The sequence below is a fragment of the Callithrix jacchus genome, chromosome 9 (assembly GCF_049354715.1).
Source record: "Callithrix jacchus isolate 240 chromosome 9, calJac240_pri, whole genome shotgun sequence".
Lineage (NCBI taxonomy): Eukaryota > Metazoa > Chordata > Mammalia > Primates > Cebidae > Callithrix > Callithrix jacchus.
In genome coordinates this window covers 47,067,606-47,087,285 of record NC_133510.1, presented here as the reverse complement: position 1 = coordinate 47,087,285, position 19,680 = coordinate 47,067,606, and the positions used below count along the sequence as shown (strand labels likewise).

General features: G+C 37.2%; 1 protein-coding gene across 15 annotated transcripts in view; it reads right to left on the bottom strand.

Moving 5' to 3' along the window:
* Window positions 1–19,680, bottom strand: part of SOX5 (SRY-box transcription factor 5) — a 1,034,770-nt gene that overhangs the window by 664,035 nt on the left and 351,055 nt on the right. For all 15 annotated transcript variants that reach the window (XM_035258425.3, XM_078339089.1, XM_078339088.1 and 12 more), the window contains one exon: window positions 8,496–8,562. The gene's annotated coding sequence lies outside the window, so the exon portion shown is untranslated. The remainder of the gene's footprint in view (window positions 1–8,495; window positions 8,563–19,680) is intronic.

Genomic DNA, 19,680 nt, shown 5'->3' with positions numbered 1-19,680 from the left:
GCCTCCCAAGTAACTGGGATTATGGGTTCCCACCACATCTGACTACTTTGTGTATTTTTAGTAGAGACGGGGTTTCACCATGTTAGCCAGAATAATCTCAAACTCCTGATCTCAAGTGATCTGCCTACCTCAACGTGCTGGTATGACAGGCATGAGCCACCACCCCCTGGGCTAGTTCTAATATTGTTGATATTATGTCTTCAGGATTAATTCCTAAAAGTGGGATTGCTGGATCAAAAGGTTCAGTGTGTATGTAGATTTATTTATTCATCACCAACTTCTCTCCCAAAGGTTTGTATCAGTTTGCATTCCCATCAGCAACGTATGAGAATAATGCTCATGTTTCTAACTCTCCCTGAAATCGTTTTAGCAAGATGCTGAGCAGCATTTGAATGGTTAATTCATGTTTACCTCCTCTCACTGCCTAAAGATATCATCTAACCACAGTACTAACAATTAAGGAAAAGGTTTACATAAATGTAAAGGAAGAAGAACAGAAAAAACAAGGAGCTGGGAAAAAATCACTCTTGGAAAAAAAAATAGTTGGCTTTGATCACAACAGCTCAGGATGAAACTATACAGCTTAGTGTCTTCTCTTTGAAAGCTTAAAAAAATCAAGAAGATTTGGCAGTAATTTTTCCCATGGCCAAGATTAAGCCCTTCCTCCTTAATGTCCCCAAGATCTAGATTCACATTACAACAAGTGGCACACAGTACTTAAGTCATCTGCTTAAATGCCTGTCTTGCATTAGGCTTCTTACTTTTGAATAGACACCATATATTATTCAATGTATTTATCCCAACTCCTAGCACAATGCTCAACATTGTGTTTTCCCTGATAAAATTTTGCTAATAGCTCATTCAAATAAAAGTTAACATTTCCTGAGTGCTTCCTGTGTCAGACACCACCCCAAATATTTTACATGCATCATCCCATTACATCATCGAAACAACCATACAAGGCTCATTTTATTCTTATACTAATTTTATACATGAGGAAACAAAGGCTTGACAAAGATGACAAAATACTCGCCTAAGGTGATATCTCATGAAAAAAAATAGTTGAGATTTGAGTGGAATTTGTACTAGTATCTGCTTTCATTGTGAAGAGCAGTAAGGAAAAATAGGAACCTTTCTCATACCTCTTGCATCCCACTTAGGTAGGCACATTGTCTCTCTGCCTAAAATAAGGCCAGAGCTAATTCTATATTAATTTAAGGATTTCATGCTAGGAGGAAGGAAAGAAAAGGCGGTGGCTTCAAACGTTTCCAAAATAGGCCCTTACGAAAGCTTTCTGAGCTTTTTACCTTTTGGCGAACAAAGCTCTGGTTCCTCAGATATATGCACACATTTATTATACCCTTGTGACTGTGGTTTATGTACAAGCATCCTATTAAAAGAGCTTTTTAAAGACTGAAATTTGATTTCCTTTCGGACAGCAAAGGGAAAATAGAAAGCTGTTCTTTGCCCTCCTGTTCTAATCTGTGTTTGCAAGTCAAGTCTGTTCCCAGAACTCTATCACCAGCTTGTTACGTTTCCGTAAATCTGTCCAAGAACACAACCCTGTTCACCCGAGAATGTAATATCAACTGTGAAACACTTGCACATGGTACCTGGATCCAATGTGCCCTCATTTTGTATATAGGTAAAAATGAGCACTGCTTTAACTCTTAGCAATGACAATAGCACATTATTTAGATAAGATCCACAAAATGGTTATTGAAATTCTGATAGCATTTGCCTTACTGGTAAAAGAAAATTACCTGTAATACATAGTTTAAATAATTACTTTTAAACAAAAGCTTCTTTTCTGCATTGAGTATTTATCTTTTGAGACCAACTCAGCAGGGCTATGTATTTTATTAAAATTGCCTTCAGACTGCTAATGGCAGGGCGTCTGTTAGCATAGGAAAAGTGATGGCAGTTTGACTCTTATTCCTAATATTGGGAGTTAGTCCAGACACTTAAGAGCCAGAACTCTGCTGTGCATTTGACTATGTTATCAACACTTTACTTGCTAATGATACTAGTGACAGCATTTCAATATGATGGGTCAGAATTCAATAGGAAAGCTTATAATTATGCTTACAGAACCAAAGAAACCCCCCCAAAAAACACCAACTGCCTCCCCCCAAGAATCTCTTTTATCAGCAGATCAGTTGGTATTAAGCTTCGTGACTGGGAATTATTTGGTAAGCTTCTGTTCAATATTGGTTTCCTCCTTCACCTTCCACCTTAAATGGGGAGCCTCCATCAGCACCTGATATCTCCCCGTTCAGAAAATGACAACTGAAAGCTTTCCTGTGGTGCAACTGTGTGCCAACTACCCAGCAGAAGGTCACACTGATGACTTCCCTGTGGCTTTTATTTTCCCCAGGGAAATCCACAGCCAGAGCTGACTGCTTGCCAAATATGCTGAGTGCCACAAACCGGTAGTACTAAGAACCTCCCATCCTTCTTGATGGGAAGCAGTAAGCAACTGTGCTGAACACCTGTGTCAGCTCCTATTTCTGGGGACACCCCAGGCAAACACTCATTCAGCATTCAGGGCCAGGCCTCCCCTCTTCTAACGAGCACTTCTATCCAAAATCTTCTCAGTAGTCATATAATAGTCATGTTTGGCAGATCTCTGTAACATCAGTGTGTTTAACTACTGTTAAAGAGGATAATTTAAATCATTTGTAAGTTAAATATTTTACTATAAGCATCTAAATGAAATCAGCAGAAAGATTCTTTCCGGTTATTATAAAAGTAAGGGCAACATTCACCATTACTTCCTTTTGGAGCTATCTCAACCAACTTGAGGAGGAGGAAAATTAGTCTGAGATGTAAATGGCATGACTCTATAGATGGATGAGATATCAATCAATCAATCTTTTTCCTATAGCTGAGAACAGTATCACCAAGTTGGACCAATGAAAATTCTAGTCAAGGAATGAGACGGAGGAGAAGTCAGGCGATATAACAAGGGTGCCTGTCACAGAGTAAGACTCAGTAAGAGCATATGAATGAACAAATGAGTAAACAAATGAAAACACAACTTTTTAATACTTCAAAAATCCATATTGTGGACATGATTATATGCTAGTGAGGCAATAAAGCCTACATTTAGTGCTTACTGTTTGCAGATCAAGGGCCCTGTGCAGATATTAAAGATAAATAAATGAATAAACAAATCAAATGCTACTTTGAGACCATACGGTTTGTAAAGCAGCAAAGCTATAATTCAAATTCAAGAGTTTCTTTTATTTCCACCATTCCATGTGATCTTCTTCAAAATCCTACATGGCATTCAGCCCCCTTGTCTTGCAGGGTATTGCCTCAGTCTGGATCTCCCTTCCTTCACCAAGGAGGCAATTTTCAGCATCAAGTTTAAATTCATATAGCTGTATCCTCAACTCCCATGCCAGGTTCCAGAATCTCTGATATGGAATACTTCCTCAATATATCAATATTGGCAACTCAAATATAAAGACTCTCAAAATGATTCATGCCCTCTGCCCCAAAAATTTTAAAAAGAATAAATCAATAAAGAAAGCTGCTTTTTGTGATTTCCTACATCTGTGAATTGCATGGCCTTCATTTCCATTATTCAAGGTTGAAATTGATCCCTTATCACTTTAGAAAGACATCAAGTCCTGTAGAATCCATCTTCAGATTTCTGCTTATATCTGCACCCTGTTGTTACCACCTCATGCCTGGCTTGCCTGAGCTCTTATTTCATGATTGCATTAGTATTCTATCTTCCTTCTTATAGCCATACAGTTTATAAATCAATCAGCTTCATAGTGATATAATAATTAATTGATCCAAGGCACAGCCCTAATCATCACCCTACTTTCCGAAGACAAAAAATTTTAATTACTCCCCAAGTCCTATGGAATTAGGACAAACCACTTAGCCCAAGATTCAAAGACTTCTTATTATTTGAACCCAACTTACCTTTGTAGTCACTATTTTCCCTTTGTATCCCCTGTGCTGCATCCAAACTCAAGCCCAAAGAGGAACAGAAGACCTCAGAGCTTTAAATATATACTTGGCAATCTTTCCACTGTCCAACATCTCTGCTGGGCAAAAGCACATGCATCCTTTAAAGCCCAGCTCAAATACTGACTTGTATATGAAATTTCTATGAAGGCTTATAGACTGTCACCTGGTAGATCTTTTGTGGCTTTTATGGCACTGCACTTCACATGTATTCATTTGGCTATAGCTCTTCATACCACATTTATTAAGCACATACTATTAACAAAGCACTTTAAAAAGTATGTTAGGGATACAGTGGAGAACAAGACAGGTTCACTCCCAAGTGAAAAGCAGAGGGAAGACAGTCCTTCAAAAACAGTTTCATGCAGCTGAATGAAACTAAGGACCAAATAAGATAATGACTGAAAAATACCTTTTGGATTTACCATGATAACAATTATTGACCATCTTAGCAAGATTTGGCTTGAGAGAAGTGCAGGAGTGTGGAGGAGTGAGAATAAGAAAAGAAAATTGCTGAAATTTAAGATTAAGCTTTAGGGAAATTTGTATATGAAGGGAGTGGTAGCTACAGGAAGAAGTAAAAATCAAAAAAAGTTTTAATTTGTTTTTAGATGAGAAACTTGAACATGTTTAAATATTTTGCTTCTAGTAATGCAGAAGTTGAAGGTACTGGAGAAGAGAATCAAAGTTTGTAGAACAGGCATAGGTAGAAGAAATGACTCTTACAGGAGTTGGAGAATTTCCTCCACTGTCTGAGGCAGAAAGTGACAGGAATCACTCCAGACTCAAAAACAATCTTAGGTGTATGGGTGAAGTTGAAGTCAGCATGCCCTCTCCAAAAAATAATGTCAAAGAATAATTTCCTTATTTATCAGTTCAATCATAAAAATGATTCTTATTCTTATGACTAAAAAGGGAAGAATTTAGAATAAGAAATTTTAGGAAAATAATATTAAATATTTATAAACAGGTATGTATTCATATATTTTGTTGCATGAATATTCTAATAGGAAAATAATGAAAATCTAAGCCTAGATAACCTAGGTAGAGTTTTTAAATAGTTCCTAATGCAACGTTTAGAAATTTGAAAACTTTTTGGTAACTACTTATTTGGCAATTGAAAACTCCTGCAACAAGATCATTAGTAGAAGGCACTCCCTGCCTCCCAAATCTCTTTTCAAATACTTACCATGATTCATCACATGATAGGAATGATACTTTTAGAAATAATCCTTCCTTCCAAGTATCAATAATACCTACTCGAACCTAATAATTTCCTGAAAATAAATACGGATGTTATCCTGTTATTTACATGAACCCATATCCCTTATTTTCTCAATTGTGTTATAAATGGTTACTTATAATGCAAGCAAGTCTTTTTTCACCCATTTTCTCCTTATTACCTAATATGTGTACAATGGCTGGACAAACGTCAAGGAACTACAGCAATAACAACACTATACACTTCTCCCACAGGTCATGTAAGAGGCAAACAGACATCCAAATGACAAGCTACTCAGCTAGTAAGCTTCAGAGCTACTTCCAGAATTCATGCCTACTAATTCATATTAAACTGATTTGTTTTAACTACTCTATGTTTCCTGCTCATAAATAGGCTCATGAATTGGGACAATTATAATAAAAGAGTTAAATAATTTTCAAACATCTTCCCTTGCAAATAGGAGATACAATTCAGGACTTGCTTCCAGACTTATAGAAGGCTACGTGGTTTATGTTGAAATTATAAATGGCAAACAAATGAGAAATTCAGCTGTTCCAAGCAACTAATTGGATGCACACAATTTTAAATATTATATATCATTATCATTAAGGTCCCTGTCATAAACACTATTATACAAAGCCAAAAAACATAATTCAAATTCAAAAAGTTCTGCAAATTGAAGACATGGAAAAGAAAGGACAGCTTTATTATCGAATGTTAGCTTCTTGAACACAATCAGTCAATATCCTGATTAGACAATGTTGGCATAATCATTTTTCTATTTCTACTCATAATTTAGATTCTGTCTATAAACAGAAATGTTTAAAATGCTGTATACAACCTGTAAGTCAGAGTAATCCTTAAAATATATGAACCATAACATGTTCCTCATCTGCTGAAATTCCTTTAATGATCTCCATCTCCCTCAGAAGAGTAGTCAAGGTCCTACCATGGTCTACCAGGTTGTAAATGATGAATGCCACATCATCCTCTGTAGAGCCATCTCTTACTTGTCTGTTTCTTACTGTCTTCCTGCTACATTCCTTCAACACACCAAGCAGACTCGTCCTACTGGCTCTTCCTGTTCAATGTACCTCTCTTCCCTCACATTTGGAAATGATTCTCTTACTCCATTCAGGCCTCTGTTCCATTCTCTCCTTATCAAAGAGCCTTCCCCTAAAATGTGTATCTGAGGTGGTCTTGCAGTGTTCTCTAGTATCCCTGCTTTATTTTTCTTCTTAGTAAGTATGCCCACCGACATACGTATCAAAATCTTCACTTTGCGTTTCTTCCATAAGAATGAAAGCTCCGGGAGAGTAGGAATTTTCCTTGTATGAATAAATAAATGAATTAATGAAGGGATCTTCATCTTTTTATTTCACTTAGCTAAACAGAAAACTTCTCCATGGAAATGACACTACCTAAAATAATTTTTAAGTACTTGATTTCTTTGAATTATTAGGTATAATCCAAAGTGAAGTGTTAGTACCAATAGCATTCTTTATCAAATGATAAATTGGCAAAATGGCAAATATGATGGTATTTTTAGGTCTGTGCACAATGTAGTATGCAGAATAATTTTTGTTCTGTAACCCATGAGGTAGCATAATGCAGTAGGCCTGCATCATGCCAAAAAACATAGATTTAGTTCTGTAACTAATGTGTTTCATGTGACAGAGGAGAGTAATTTGGGCTTGTGAAAAATAAGTTGATTGGACCAAATTTTTTTCTCTCTCTTAAGACTGTAGGGATCTATGAGATGTTTATCTCTTCCTTCTCAATTTTGCTTCCAAACATGCAACAGTCGAACTGAACAAGTGTATTCAATTTAAGGTCAATATTTATATAATACTTGGATGCCATGTTTAGCTTCAACTTACTTGGTTTTAATGTTTATTTCAGTAATATTTGCAAACTAAAAATTTGGGGATGTTCATTATCAGAACACTCTTTATCAAGTATCATTAAGAAGTGGTACTCAACTCTGCAAGAATCAGTGCAGACACACTTACAAGCGCAATTACTTTGGCATATCATTTTAAATACAGCCTTTTGCAGGACTTTTACCTAATTTAGCTAAAAGCAGAGACTCACACATACATATTGCATCAAAATATAGATGAAATTTATCTTTCGTTTAAGCTGGTAAAAGTGTTCTCTCAAGGTATATGCCAACAAAAATGTGTCTAATCCTTAATGTTCATGCTAAAAAATAAAGTCCCTGAAGCATCCAGGTAGAAGAATTTTAAGCTTAGCTCCTTTTTGAGAAAGTCATTTTAGTTGAAAGGATCTGATTACACTGAAGGACAAAGACATTTATCTCCCTGTATAATAAAAACCAAAATCCTCACTGGTAGTTGCTCTACGGAAGACCTGAATACCAAGGACCTAACACACACACACTCCAGGGGAGCCGTGGAAGTGGTAACATGGGAGGGGTAACGAAGAGGGAGGGGATTTCCAAGTCTTCATTCACTACTAAGCAGTAACAGTGACAGTTGTGAACACTGCTGATGTTTCAACAATGGTTGAAACCAATGGAAGCCAAGAGACTTCCCTGAACCAAGGGGTGAACACATAGGCATCAGCCATATTCATGGCAGTGGGAACTTCTAAGGCCATTGCAGCTCCAGCTTACTGAGGAATGTGGCTAAAACCAGTCATGCACAATGACTGCTGAATGCTCCCAGTAGACTCTTTGACTATATTGACTATTGAGATCTTTTGATTTACATAGAAATTGTCTGATTTAATTAACTTTCATTTCATACATGGTAGTCAACATTCTGTAGTTACTATTAGCATTGGCAAACAGACTGACTCTGAAGAGTGTCAAAAGATTTTAGAGGTGGACCCCAGCACAGACTATATGGCAGAGAAGAGAAGAAACTCGATTTTCATTACTTGAGTGCATCCCCACTAGAATTACATGTTTCTTAACATTCTATATGTTTTAAGAATTTGATTCTGGGAAACTTCATTAGAAGTTTCATTTCAAAACAGTTGGTACAATAGGAAGAAAAAATATAAATTAGAACATCCATGTAACTTAGGTTCGATTTTTTTTCTATTCTTGAAAGTTTCTTTAATTTTTTTTCATTTTCAACCTATAAAAGGAAGGTACCCAAATGCTTGGCTTCTTATTTTAAGGGTGTTATTCATGATTTGGAAACCAAGAACAACTCAAGTAAGCACATGCAAGAAATAAGCAAGTGGCAAGAGATTTGAAAATTGTAAAACCGATGGCAAATGAACCAGCAGCAAATGATAATGAAAATGTCCTGACCTGTTGGGTCTCCCAGTCCAATCTCTTCCACTCCCAGTGTCCTTGATATTATCTATTTCTTGAAATGCTGAAAAAAAGAAAAAAGAAGAAGAAATTAAAACAAAGAAAATATTAAGTGAGAAATCAAAGTAATTCCAAAATACTCAGATTAAAAATCATAAAGATAGTTAAATAAGATTTTACTGCGAAATGTTGGAAAAAATATTAAGTATTTTAATTGTAATTTTTTTTCTGGACAAGATTCATAGCCATAAAACAACATTAGACTCATAAAACTGCCAGTTAGTGGCTGAAGAATGGAAAATAAATGAACAACTAAGATTTTTTATTAATGACATTACAAGATATAGCAACAACTGAAATGTAAAAATATGAACTAATTATTTTGGAACCATATCAATGAAACTATTTAAAAGTCATCATATGATTAATTCAGTCACACGAGCATGCATGTGTGATGCATGGACTCATTAACACAAGGGTGTGTATGTAGCCTAAAGTGATGCTAAGCCTATTTTTACTGAGACAGTTACAACCATTCTCATGGTCCCTGATAGGCACTTAATATATATATATATATATATATATATATATAAAATGCAATGTTACTTAGAGCTACAATACTTAATGCAAAACATTCTAATGGGCACTGGAATTTGGAGTACATATGTGTACAAATTTATTGAATAAAATTTATGGAATACATAAGACTTAGCAAGCACAGTGCTATATCATACTAGGACACTAAGTTATATAAGAATAAATATTTTACAAACCCATTGAATAATTTCTAGACAAAAATACCAACAACAGAAAGAACAAAATAAAAACAGAAACACTCTATAAGTGGTCACTTTATCAGAGCCAGACTGCAGGGTCATAAAGCAGAACTTTAAGTATTGATTTCCATGACAGAAAAGCCCCATGTCTTTGGAAATTTATATAACCTCTTTCAGGCTTAATTTCCCAATCTATAAAATGGCTTCACAAACTTGTCATGAACCAAGAATCCAAGAATTTTTCAATGCATACAGCTATTTTATTGTGCTTATTTATTTGTGAATGTCCAGTAATTTTTATATAGAGAAGTTCACAGCTATTCTCTACGTTTTAAGGTTTGGCCACCAAAATGGCTAAATTATGTGACTTCTAGATGTTTAGACATTTATTAATTTCATATGATATCTTGCAACAATCTTATTAAAATTGTATAAATATAAAGCTTATCAAATTTTCTACTAGGATGGTCCTATATTATCAAAAATTATGCAGGCCAGTATGTTAATGATAATACTTCAAATTGTACTTTCAGGAAAATAGAATTTCACTTCTAAAATACTGGTCTGTTATACCAGAGCTGCAGACTTAGAGGTAAGCTAAGACTAGGTGACTTGTACAACTTTTATTTATTAATTTATATTCTCTTTCATTTTAAAAAGCCTAAATAATTTTGGAATATCTAGATTCTTTTAGAGTACACAAAATGGCATAAAGAATTACACTCTATAACCAAATAGAATTTATCCCAGAAATGCAAAGTTGATTTATCATATAAATATCAAACAACATAAAATGCCATGTTAATAAAAGGGAAAATCATACAACACCTCTATAGATGCTGAAAAGCATCTGACAAAATCCAACACCCCATTTTAACACCATAAAAATATTAAACAAACTAAAAATAGAAGGAAACTTCCTCAACCTAGTAAAGACCATCTATGAAAAATCTACAACTGTAATACTTAATGGTGAAATATTAGCTGTTTTCTCTTTAAAATAAGGAACAAGAATATTTGCTTATACCACTTTTATTCAACATTTTATTAAATATTACAGACAGGTTCACTAAGAAAAGAAAGAAAAGGTGTCTAGACTGAAAGGAAGAAGTATGATTATCTTTATTTGTAAATAACATCATTTCTACATAGAAAATCTTAAGGAAGTAACTAAAAAACTGTAAGAGCTAAAGAACAAATTCAGTAAGACTGCAGGATAGTTGATCAACATATAAAAATCAATGATATTTCTGCACACTAGCAATGTACATTCTGAAAATGATATCAAGGAAACAATTCCATTTGTAATAATGTCAAAAGAATAAAATCATTAGGTATGAATTTAACATTAGAAGTTGGACGGCTTCTGAATCACAAACTAAAACCATCATTGAAAAAAATTAAAGAATATCTAAAAAATGAAAAGACAACCTACATTCATGGATGAGAAAACTTAATATTCTTGAACATAACTCTTATCAAAATCCCAGTTGGCTTTTTTACATAAACTGTCAAGCTGATCCTAAAATTCATATGGAAATATAAAAATCCAAAATAGCTAAATCGATCCTGAAAAACAAAAAAGTAAAAGGGGGGGATGCATCCTTCCCAACTTCAAAATTATGACAACGCTACAGTAATCAAGACAGTGTGATACCAGTATAAGGATACATATATAAATCTAATGGCACAGAATAAGCCCATACATTTGTAGCTAGTTGATTTTTGACAAGGTTGCCCAAAGAATAGGTGTGTTGTAAGTGGTAATATATTTTTCAAAATCTGGTCTTTGTCTGGTTCCTGGCACAGAGTTAAAAACATTCTTGGGGCCAGACGTGGTAGCCCACTTCCATAATCCCAGCACTTTGGGTGGCTAAGGAGGGTGGATCATGAGGTCAGGAGATTGAGACCATCCTGACCAACATGGTGAAACCCTATCTCTACTAAAAATACAAAAAAATTAGCTGGGTGTGGGGATGCACTCCTGTAGTCCCAGCTACTCAGGGGGGTGAGGCAGGAAAATTGCTTGCACCCAGGAGGTGGAGACTGCAGTGAGCCGAGATCGCACCACTGCACTACAGTCTGGGTGACAGTGCGAGACTCTGTCTCAAAAAAAAAAATTCTTGAAATTACCTGAGTGATAAATGTGACTTTGTTATGCTAATGAGGGGTCACAGGGTTGTTGCCACAGATAGCCTACATGATGGGGGAGGCTATCAGAAGAATAAAAAATTCCCATGTAATTAGAGTGATGACATTTCCAGTCCCCTATCTCTGGTAAAAGAAGATCTGAAGATTTAGTTCAGTCGCATGGCCAATGACATGCCTATGTAATAAATAACTCGAATTAAAATAATGAATATGAGGCTAGGTACAGTGGCTCATGCCTATAATCCCAGGACTTTGGGAGGCAAAGGTAGGGGGCAGATGCCTTGAGGTCAGGAATTCAAGACCAGCCTGGCCAACATGGCGAAACCCCATTGCTATCAAAAATACAAAATTGAGTTGGGCATGGTGGCACATACCTATAATTCCAGCTACTCAGGAGGCTGAGGCAGGATAATCTCTTTAACCCAGGTAGTGGAGGCTGCAGTGAGCTGAGATCATGTTACTGCACTCTGCCTGGGCAACAGAGCAAGACTCCATCTTAGAAACAAAAAATAAACTATGAACATAAGACTTAAACTGCTTCCAGGATAGTGAACATATTGAAGTACCAGGAAGGTGGTTCAACCAACTCCATGAAGACACAAACTTGTGCTCTAGACTATTCCAGACATATTCTGTATATCTCTTTACCCAGCTGTTCATTTAAATCCTTAATAATAAAATGGCAATCATAAGTATAGAACTTCAGTGTGACAGGTATGTTGTTCTAGTAAACTATCAAACCTTAAAGGGGTTCTATGGAACTCCCAATTTTGTAGCCAATTCTGCCAAGCAGAAATAAAGGTAGCTTAGGGACCCCACTTGCAGCTGGCCTTTTAAGTAAGGACAGTCTTGTTGGGGACCTTGTCATTGAATTTGTGGTATGTGATGTTAACTATGAATAGTGTCAGACTGAATTGCACTACAGGACAACCAGCTGATGTCAGAGAACTATTGTTAGAATGTAATATAGTTTTCAACAAATTATTCTGGGATAACAAAATATCTGCATGCAAAAGAGTTCAACTGGACCCTTATCTCATATATAAATAAGAATTCAAAGTGGATCACATAGACCTACATGTAGAAACTAAAATAAAAAAGTCTTAGAAGAAAATGTAAATATTCATTACCTTGGGTTTGGCAGGGTTGTCAAATGCAAAACCAATAGATATGTCAGGCAACAAAAAAATAAATAGGTAAATTGGACATTAAAATTAAAAACATTTGAGCTTCAAAGGATACTATCAAGAAGGTGAAAAGACAATCTACAGAATGGGAGAAAATATTTGCAAATTATATATTTGACAAGGGACTGACTTATATTCAGAATGTATAAAGAACTACTCTATAATAAAAAGTCAAACAACTAATTAAAGAATGAGCAAAAAAAGTGATAGAAATTTCACTAGAAAAGATGTACAAAGAAGATGCTCCATATCATTAGCTATTAGAGAAATGTAAACCAAAACCACAATGACATGCCACTATATGTCCACTAGGATGGCTATAAAAACAAGAGATAATTACAAGTACTGATGAGGCTAGAGAGAAATGGGGACCACCATAGATTGCTGGTGGAAATATGAAATGCTACAACTGCTTTGGAAAGTGGTTTGCAGCTCACAGAAGTTTACAAATAGTTACCAAAATAACCCAGCCATTCTACTCCTAAGTATATACCCTAGATAAATTAAAAACTTATGTCCACACCAAAATTTGTATACATATGTTCATGGCAGAATTACTTATAATGGTCAAAAAGTACCAATAGTCTAAATGTTTTTTAACTAGCTAACAAATGAAAAAAAACCAAAATTTGATATATCCATTCCAATGGAATATTATTCAGTCTTAAAAAGAAATGCATTGGAAACCAGAGGAAGATCTAAGATTGCCTTTTTAGGAGCAGCTCAGAATTGCAGCTCCCAGTGAAAGCGCAGAGGGTGAGTGGACGCCACATTTCCAGACTGATCTTTATTGCCCACAGACCAGGAGATTCCTAGGTGGAGGAGCCCTATGGGTCACCACCACGGCTGTTTTGGCCAGCACAGCTGTTTTAGCCAGTGCAGCAGCTCTCTGTACAAAATACACTGGTCTGGTTGCCCTTTTAAGCTGGCCAGGAGATTCCCAAGCAGCGCCATTGTTTCAGCTGGTGCAGTGGGTTGCCGCATGGGAAATCACACAAATCCCAACACCCTTTCAGCAGCCGACTGGAACACCTAGTAGAGAGTCAACCATTCAACTTAAAAAAAAAAAAGGCTCTGAGGCAGAGATCCAGGTGATTAGGCTTGACGGGTCCCACCCCCCACAAAAAAAAAAAAAAAAAAAAAAAAAAAAAAAAACACCAGTTGGAAACTCAGGGTTCAGAGTTTCAGGGAAAGCACAGCTGAACCCAGGATGGTGCAGCTCAGTGGAGGAGGAGCTCTGCCATTACTGAGGCACTCCACCCCTATGGAGGTAGTCCGCCATTGCTGAGGCAGCTTGCCATTGCCAAGGCAACCCACCATAACAGAGAGAGTCCACCATTACAGAGGCGGGCCACCATTGCCAAGGCAGTTCTAACCACACCCAAATAAACAGGACTACAGGGAAGCTCAAGGGCAGCAGGGCGGAACTCAGCAAAGCCTCTGCAGGCAGACAGTGACTAGGCTGTCTCCTTGCTGGGCAGGGCAGCCCTGAAAATAAAAAAAAAAGGCAGCAGCACAACAAACACTCATAAATAAAGCCCTAACTCCCCAGGACAGAGCACCTGGGGAAAAAAAGACGGTTTATGAGTTCTGCTGCAGCAGACTTAAACGTACCTGCCCAGCAGATATGAAAGAACAACGGAGCTCACAGCTCAAAACTTGAGCTCCTTTAAAGAACAGACTATCTCCTCAAGCAGCTCCCTGACCCCCTTGTCTCCAAAGAGTCACCTCACAAAGGGCTGATCAGACTGACATTTGGCGGGCATCATTCAGAGACGAAGATAGCAGAAGAAGAAACTGCAGCTGCTGCAGGTGATCCCCAGGCAAGCAGGGCCTGGAGTGGACCTCAGCAGTCCTACAGACTGTTAGAAGGGGACAGACTATTAGAAGGAAAACTAAGGAACAGAAATAACTTCATCATCAACAACCTGGATGTCCACTCAGAGACCCAATCTGAAAATCAGCAACTACACAGACGACAGGTGGATAAATCCACAAAGATGGGAAGAAACCAGTGCAAAAAAAGAGGAAAACACTTGAAACTAGAACACCTCTCCTCCTACAAGGGATCACAACTCCTCACCAGCAAGGGAACAAAGCTGGATGGAGAATGAGTGTGATGAAATGACAGAATCAGAATTGAGAAGGTGGGTAATGAGAAACTTCTGTGAGCTAAAAGAACATGTTCTAAATCAATGCAAAGAAACTAAAAATGCTGAAAAAAGATTTGAGGAAATGATAACAAGAATGGACAACTTAGAGAGGAATATGAATGAACTGATGGAGCTGAAAAACACAACACAAGAATGTCATGAAGCATGCATAAGTTTCAACAGCCGAATTGACCAAGCAGAAGAAAGGATATCAGAGGTCGAAGATCAGCTCAATGAAATAAAACAAGAAGCCAAGATTAGAGAAAGAAGCTCAAAAAGGAATGAACAAAGTCTCCAAGAAATGTGGGACTATGTGAAGAGACATAATCTACGTGTAATAGGTGTATCTGAAAGTGACAAAGAGAATGAATCCAAGCTGGAAAATACTCTTCAGGATATAATCCAGGAAAACTTCCCCAACAAAACAAGGCAAGCCAATATTCCAGTCCAGGAAATACAGAGAACACCACAAAAATATTCCTCAAAAAGAGCAATCCCAACGCACATAATCGTCAGATTCACCAGGGTTGAAATGAAGGAGAAAATGCTAAGGGCAGCACGAGAGAAAGGTCGGGTCACCCACAAATGAAAGCCCATCAGACTCACAGCAGATCTCTCAGTAGAAATCCTACAAGCCAGAAGAGAGTGGGGGCCAATATTCAACATCCTTAAAGAAAAGAACTTTCAACCCAGAATTTTGTATCCAGCCAAACTAAGCTTCATAAGTGAAGGAAAAATAAAATCCTTTGTGAACAAGCAAGTACTCAGAGATTTTGTCACCACTAGGCCTGCTTTACAAGAGCTCCTGAAAGAGGAACTACACATAGAAAGGAACAACCAGTACCAGCCACTCCAAAAACATACCAAAAGGTAAAGAGCATCAACAAAATGAAGAATCTACATCAACTAATGGGCAAAACAGCCAGCTAGCATCAAAATGGCAGTATCAAATTCACACATAACAATATTAACCCTAAATGTAAATGGGCTAAATGCACCAATCAAAAGACACAGACTGGCAAATTGGATAAAAAGCCAAAACCCATCAGTGTGCTGTATCCAGGAAACCCATCTCACAGGCAAGGATATACAAAAGCTCAAAATAAAGGGATGAAGGAAGATTTACCAAGCAAATGGAGAGCAAAAAAAAAGCAGGAGTTGCAATTCTCCTCTCTGATAAAATAGACTTTAAAGCAACAAAGATCAAAAGAGACAAAGAAGGACATTACATAATGGTAAAAGGATCGATACAACAAGAAGAGCTAACGATCCTGAACATATATGGACCCAATACAGGAGCACCCAGATACATAAGGCAAGTTCTTAATGACTCACAAAGAGACTTAGATTCCCACACAATAATAGTGGGAGACTTTAACACTCCACTGTCAATATTAAACAGATCAACCAGACAGAAAATTAACAAGGATATCCAGGAGCTGAACTCAGACCTGGAACAAGAAAACCTGATAGACATTGACAGAACTCTCCACCCCAAATCCACAGAATATACATTCTTCTCAGCACCACATCAAACCTACTCTAAAATTGACCACATAATTGGAAGTAAAGCACTCCTCAGCAAATGCAAAACAACTGAAATTATACCAAACAGTTTCTCAGACCATACTGCAATCAAGGTAGAACTCAGAATTCAGAAACAAACTCAGAACCACACAGCTTTATGGAAACTGAACAATGAGCTCTTGAATGTTGACTGGATAAACAATGAAATGAAGTCAGAAATAAAGAAGTTCTTCAAAACCAATGGGAACGAAGACACAACATACCAGAATCTCTGGGACGCATTTAAAGCAGTCTCTAGAGGAAAATATATAACAATAAGTGCCCACACAAGAAGAGTGGAGAGATCCAAAATTGACACCCTATCATCAAAATTGAAAGAGCTAGAGGAGCAAGATCAAAAAAATTCAAAGCCTAGCAGAAGACAAGAAATAATTAAGATCAGAGCAGAACTGAAGGAGATTGAGACACGAAAAACCCTTCAAAAATCAGTAAATCCAGGAGCTGGTTTTTTGAAAAGATCAACAAAATAGACAGACCACTAGCCAGATTAATTTTTTTTTAAAAAAAAGAGAGAATAACCAAATAGATGCAATAAAAAATGATAAAGGGGAAATCAACACAGATCCCAGAGAAATTTAAACCATCATCAGAGAATATTACAAACAACTCTATGCACATAAACTAATAAACCTGGAAGTAATGGATAAATTCCTGGACGCTTGCATCCTCCCAAGCCTAAACCAGGAAGAAGTTGAAACCATGAATAGACCAATAACAAGATCTAAAGTTGAGGCAGCAATTTAAGAGCCTACTACACAAAAAAAGCCCAGGTCCAGATGGGTTCACAGCCGAATTCTACCAGACACACAAAGAGAAACTTTTACCATACCTCCAGAAACTATTCCAAATAATCCAAAAAGAGCGAATCCTTCCCAAATCATTTTATGAGACCAACATCATTCTGAAACCAAAACCCGGCAGAGACTCAACAAGAAAAAAAAAACTTCAGGCCAATATCCATGATGAACAAAGATGCAAAAATCCTCAATAAAATACTGGCAAACTGATTGCAACAGCACATCAAAAAGCTTATCCACCATGATCAAGTACGATTCATCCCGGGAATGCAAGGCTGGTTCAACATACTGAAGTCTATAAATGTAATTCACCACATAAACAAAACCAAAAACAAAAACCACATGATTATCTCAATTGATGCAGAGAAGGCCTTTGACAAAATGTGACAGCCCTTTATGCTAAAAACCCTCAACAAACTCGGTATTGACAGAATGTATCTAAAATAATAAAAGCTATTTACGACAAACCAACAGCCAATATCATACTGAATGGGCAAAAACTGGAAGCATTCCCTTTGAAATCTAGCACTAGACAAGGATGCCCTTTCCCACCACTCCTATTCAATATAGTACTGGAAGTTCTTGCCAGAGCAACCAGGCAAGAAAAAGAAATAAAGGGTATTCAAATAGGAAAGGAGGAAGCCAAATTGTCTCTATTTGCAGGCAACATGATTGTATACCTAGAAGACCCCATCATCTCAGCCCAAAATCTCCTGAAACTGATAAGCAACTTCAGCAACGTCTCAGGATACAAAATCAGTGTGCAAAAATCACAAGCATTCCTATACACAAATAACAGACTTAAAGAGAGCCAAATCAAGAAAGACTGCCATTCACAGTTGCTGCAAAGAGAATAAAATACCTAGGAATACAACTAACAAGGAATGTAAAGGATCTCTTCAAGGAGAACTACAAACCACTGCTCAATGAAATAAGAGAGGACACAAACAGATGGAGAAACATTCCATGTTCATGGTTAGGAAGAATCAATATCGTGAAAATGGCCATACTGCCCAAAGTAATTTACAGACTCGACACTATCCCCATCAAGCTACCAATGACCATCTTCACAGAACTGGAAAAAACTACCTTAAACTTCATATGGAAACAAAAGAGAGCCCACATAGCCAAGTCAATTCTAAGTAAAAAGAACACAGCGAGAGGCATCAGACTACCAGACTTCAAACTATAGTACAAGGCTACAGTAATCAAAACAGCATGGTACTGGTACCAAAACAGAGATATACACCAATGGAACAGAACAGAGGCATCAGAGGCAATATATCTACTACCATACAATCTTTAATAAACCTGACAAAAACAAGCCAAGGGAAAAGGACTCCCTGTTTAATAAATGGTGTTGGGAAAACTGGCTAGCCATGTGCAGAAAGCAGAAACTGGACCCCTTCCTGACACCTTACACTAAAATTAACTCCAGATGGATTAAAGACTTAAACATAAGACCTGGCACCATAAAAACCCTAGAAGGAAATCTAGGCAATACCATTCAGGACATAGGAGTAGGCAAGGACTTTATGAACAAAACACCAAAAGCATTGGCAACAAAAGCCAAAATAGATAAATGGGACCTTATCAAACTCCACAGCTTCTGCACGGCAAAACAAAGAGTCATTAGAGTGAATCGGTAACCAACAGAATGGGAAAAAATTTTTGCAGTTTCTCCATCTGACAAAGGGCTGATATCCAGAATTTACAAAGAACTCAAACAGATTTACCAGAAAAAAATCGAACAAGCCCATTCAAAAGTGGGCAAAGGACATGAACAGACACTTTACAAAAGAAGACATACATGAGGCCAACAAATATATGAAAAAATGCTCATCATCACTGGTCATTAGAGAGATGCAAATCAAAACCACATTGAGATACCATCTCACGCCAGTTAGAATGGCGATCATTAAAACATCTGGAGACAACAAGATGCTGGAGAGGATGTGGAGAAATAGGAACACTTTTACATTGCTGGTGGGAGTGTAAATTAGTTCAACCATTGTGGAAGGCAGTGTGGCGATTCCTCAATGCCTTAGAAATAGAAATTCCATTTGACCCAGCAATCCCATTACTGGGTATATAGCCAAAGGACTATAAATCATTATACTATAAAGACACATGCACATGAATGTTCATTGCAGCACTGTTTACAATAGCAAAGACCTGGAACCAAGCCAAATGCCCATCGATGATAGACTGGACTGGGAAAATGTGGCACATATACACCATGGAATATTATGCAGCAATCAAAAATGATGAGTTCGTGTCCTTTGTAGGGACGTGGATGAATCTGGAGAACATCATTCTCAGCAAACTGACACAAGAACAGAAAATAAAATACCATATGTTCTCACTCATAGGTGGGTGTTGAACAATGAGAACACATGGACACAGGGAGGGGAGCACTACACACTGGGGTCTGTTGGGGGAAATAGGGGAGGGACTGCCGGGGTTGGGGAGTTGGGGAGAGATAGCATGGGGAGAAATGCCAGATATAGGTGAAGGAGAGGAAGGCAGCA